The following is a 4,914-nucleotide window of genomic DNA, read 5'->3' on the forward strand; positions in this document are numbered from 1 at the left end:
TTCCCTGCACACCACTCAGAGCTGGCAGGCCGCACCCCGGCATGGGGAGCCACCTCTGGAGCTGGATATCTTCCCAGGAGAGGAGCCCGTGGAGAGGGGGAGTGGGTCTGAACCCCCAGTTACCACCCCTTGCCCTTGCAGAGTGTGGGCGCTCAGACAATGCACCTTCCAAAGCCCAAAGTGGCATTCTTGTTAGGTCCTGGAAATCCCCTGGTTGGGGGCTTTTGGGGTGACATCCAGTATGTAAATACACAGCGTGGGGTCTCAGTAAGCAGCAGCAACAGTGCTGGGTATGAAAGTTCCACCACCAAGTCTTCATTAGTCATTTCAATGCAAACAGCTGTAAGGAATCTGGCTAAGATAAGTTTGGCTGGTGTGGAGGGGGGTGCATTTTCCACTCGTGGGCGTCTTGAAAACTTTCTCACAAAAAAAAAAAAAACAGGCATGAAACATGAAAAACCATCATAGTCCAAAATGAGGAAGCCAAAAATTGAATGTGGAAGAGCAAAAGGAAAGAGGCCTGGACTTGAAGTCAGAATCAAGCTCCCACCCAGCTGGGTACTGGTGTTACTGGTGTGTGATGACCTCAGGCAAGTCAGTCCCTGCTTGGGAATCCTCATAGGTAAACAAAGATAACAGGCCTCCCTGGGAGGTGGAAAAGAATCACTAAGTTAGTGGGTGTGAAAGCCTGGACTACTAGAGGCAGAGTTCAAAGGCCAGGCAGAAGACACAGAGTTCATTAGAAAGAGGGGGAAGGTTGGGGAAGAGGCGCCAAGGGAGCCTGCCTCCACCCCTTCCTGCAGCACCTGTAAGCAGCCACAGAGCAAGAAAAAGGACAGAAGGAAACTGCCCTTCCTGCTGTGGTTGGGTCAAGGTCACTAGGCCAGAATAGAGCCCACTCATGCCCCTGCTACAATGGATTGAAGGATTTTTTCATAGACGAATGTGAATTCTAGAGCTGACTTAAGCTGCACTTAAACCTCCCACGATTTTGACCTCCGTGTATTGCCATGTACAATGTAAAGTGGGAATCCAAATGCAAATCAAGTCCAGTACTTCTTGGCAATGTCGCTATGCTTCAACCCCCTGACTTCTCCCTCTGGATATACTCATTCATTGGAAACATGTTAACTGAATGACCTGCATGCGCTAGCATTCGAGGAAAACACACATCTTTTTTCCTATTCTCTTTGTCCCTTCAACTCCATTGTCTGGATTTGGATGAAATCCCTGTCCTCTGGATGAAAGCTGAGCAAACCATAGGTTTTTTAACCACTCTCAGCCACGTGGCACTCTTTCCAGGACATAAAAAGAAGGCCACGTTGGGCCTCAGAAGCTGCACTGTCTGGGCACCCACGTTCTGGCATGGGAATGGGGGGATTTCAGAGCCTTCTCCCTTCTCCACAGGCTCTTCTCCTGGGAAGACATCCAGCTCCAGGCATGGTTCCGCCAGTGCCAGGGTGCAGCCTGCCAGCTCTGAGTGGTGTGCAGGAAATACCTGCACTGAGTCAGGGGATGTCTCCTTTTGGAGAAAAAGGAAAGCGATTTCGCTTTTTATTGGAATGTAAACTGGTGCAACCAGTATGGAAAGTGATCAGGATTCACCTCAAAAGCTAAAAAGTTTAAATGTTTACTGTATTGATAGTTTTTGGAGATGAGTTTGGAGTGTGGGGTCCTTGGGTTCACTCTGGGAAAGTTTTCATTAGAGCTCCCCTCTCAGCGGCACACCGTTGAGTTTCCCAGCCGAGTTTCTCCAGACACAGAGATGTCAAATGTATTTACAGAGCAGGTTTATTAGAAAAAGGACAGAAAAGAGAAGGACACTTACATAGGCACAAGGAGGCAGGAAGAGCTGCCCCAAAAGGGACAGGTTTGCTGAGAGAGGCCTGCACTGTTGCAGGCAGGTGGCCTTGAGGAGAGTTGTCTCTGCTGAGGAAGGTCATGAGAAGCCCCAGCATGGTGCAGGTCACCGGCAGGCTGCTCCCCTGCAGAGGGAGAGAGTGGGTGGAAAGGAACACCTGCTAGTCACAGGTGGGTAGGGGATGGCTGCCCTTCTGTGGGGGCGGTGCTGGGTTTTATCATCTTCTTTCAGTAGGGAGGGGCTCATCTTTGCGGGTGGAGAGTTTGTTCCTTAATCTCCATATTTTCACCCTCAGGTCTGTGCTCCTCATACTCCCTTTGGCCATCTGACAGTTTTGATAGCTGCATTAATGGCAGTGTTAATCCCATCTACCCCCATGTCCTTGTACAAGACTGGTCCCTGAGCTTGCAGTATCCTTTCCAGTTTTTCTACTCTCATCCTCTATCAGTGTGACCCAGCAATCCCTCCCTTGGGCATCTAGCCAAAGAATATGAAACCATCACCAAAGAGCCATATGTGCACAATGTACACAGCATTTTTTATAAAAGCTATGACATGGATGCAGCCTAAATATCCATTGGTGGATAATGAGATAAGGAATATGTGGTATATTCATACCGTGGAGTATTATATAGCCATAAGGATGAAATGTAGCCATTTTTAACAATACAGAGGGAATTTCAGAGAATTATGTGTAGCAAAGTCAAAACAATAAAATATGTGAACCCTGTTACAGGGCAGGGAGTGAGTCACCCCAGAACCCCCAAACTTGCCGGCTCTAAACAGGTTCTGCCAACCACCACATCAAAACAAAAGATATAAGACTTTTTTAAAAAAAAAGATTTATTTATTTTATTTATTCATGCAGAACTGGGGGACAAATCAGAGGTGTAGGGGCGGTGAGAGAATTCACTAGAGACAGGGCAGGGAGCAGAACAGACAGATCGACAAGGTACACTGGGTCAGGAGAGGTCTGCCACGCCATGTGGGTCACCTCCGGGGCTAGGGATTGAACTTGCACTGAAGCAGCTGCGGCTAGCTTGCAGAGCTGCGTCCTAACACGTTGTGCCACCAGGGAGGGCCCAACATATAAGACTTTTAATGGAAAGGTGTCTCGGAGACTCTTTGTCCCCTATCACGGATTATTGGGGGACAGAACAGGCAGGGTCTCAAGGTGGGAACGGCGTCAGCGAGTGGAGATTCCTAGAAAAAGGGGAAAAAGGGGAAAAAAGGGGAGTAGGCGGGAGGAAGACATGGGGGAATGGGAGTTGGGTGCAAGTCTTCCTGCTCTGCCTTTAGCAGAGGTTTATTTTATACACTTCAAGCAGGCAGAGGGATGACATTAGCATATGAAATGGGCTGAGATCACAATCACCTTTTTACTAAGAATAGTCTGGGGTCATTTTTTTTGACCTTTAGTTGAGATTATAACATTTTTAAAATCAATCTATCAAGGTTGAAACAGGTACATAGATTTACAAAGTTTAAGACTAATAGTACTATATTTACCACAGTGAAGATTAACCAAAATAAAGTCCCTGAAACATTATCTATTACTTAAAGGCTTTCATTCTCATAGAGACATCCTAGGGGGTAAAGTAAAGTGAGGGCAGGAAGAGGAAATTTCTTGTAAATCAAATTAAGGTAAGGTTCTTTGAAAAATTTAAGTGAGTTGTTTTTTGTTGTTTTTTTTTTTTTTGAAGTCTAGATGGTAGAAAACCTGATTAGCTCTAAATAGGCCACTCGGGTGAATTTCCATATCTAAAGACTAGAGAGTAGGAAGTTTGAGTGGTTATTTAGAAACTGAATAGAAGGCTAAGTGAGATAGAGTGATAAGATTTGGGTTTTCTTCAGACTGGCAGTGAGACTTTTGCAGTAACAGCCATTTGTTTTTATTAATGACTTTTGACTTCAAGAGGAATCTCACCCTGGTGCAGTACTTGCTTGTCAGGGCCAGGTAATGCCTTCTGAGGCTGAGGCAATCCAATTGTAAACTGAAGGTTGCTCAGAATATTTTGATATTACGATTATACAAAAAAGGGAGGTCATAACATAAGTTAGTGTGGAAAGTCTGATTATTCAGAGCATTTCCCCTCCATCCATACCATGTCTGTAGACAGAGGTTGCATAGCTTGTGTCAGAAAGGAACTTTAATACAATTAGTGTTCAATACAGAAAAGACAAAGAATATAGTTTCTAAATCAAGCATCCAAAGTCACCCATCCCCTCATGGATAAGAGTCCAGTCAAACAGGATTGATCCAAAGCAAAGCCCAAAAGCCCACCACAAGTCTAAAGCACCTTCCGGAGGGAACTCATAGAGAAGAGTCAGAAATGGCCAGAAGAAAAGAGCAAAATCAAAATCAAGATAAACTCTGCCATCGTTAACCTCCCTACGGGTCTCTCACCCACATCTGTTTCAACCAGTTCAGGGCCAAGAAACAAGAGCCACTTCTTCTCATGTCTCTCTGCTCCATGTGCCTCCCTCAGGTCTCCTTCTTGATCTCCATCCGGTTTCCTTCCTCTTCTATCTCCCCTCCCAATTCTACTCCTTCCTGATCAGCTCCTCCCTCTTTGGGGGCAGAGAATCTGGAACCTCCCCTTTTCCTGGGGACCACCCTGTTACAATCTGAGTTCAAAAAAAAGAGGCTCTAGGGCCCTCCCTGGTGGTGCAACAGGTGAAAGCGCAGCACTATGAAGCCACAGCAGCATGAGTTCCATCCCCCACCAGGGAGCTGACCCACATGGTGCAGCAGACTTCTCCTGACCGGCCCGCTGCTCCCCTCAGCAGTGTGTTTCAATAAATACTCTTGTTCTGCTTCTCACTGTCTCTGATGAATGCTATCACCTCCTGGCCTGTACCCCAGTTCATGTATGCATAAATAAATAAATCTTTTTTAAAAAATTTTTTAAAAAGAGGCTCTGGACCCTCCCTGGTGGCGTAGTGGGTTAAAGCACAGCACTGAGAAGCTAAAGCCACTTCCGTATGAGTTCGATTCCCGCCTGCCCCAGAGGTGACCACATGGCGTGGCAGACCTCTCCTGACCCGCCCAC

The sequence above is a fragment of the Condylura cristata genome, unplaced genomic scaffold (genome assembly GCF_000260355.1).
Source record: "Condylura cristata isolate star-nosed mole 26May11 unplaced genomic scaffold, ConCri1.0 scaffold00024, whole genome shotgun sequence".
Lineage (NCBI taxonomy): Eukaryota > Metazoa > Chordata > Mammalia > Eulipotyphla > Talpidae > Condylura > Condylura cristata.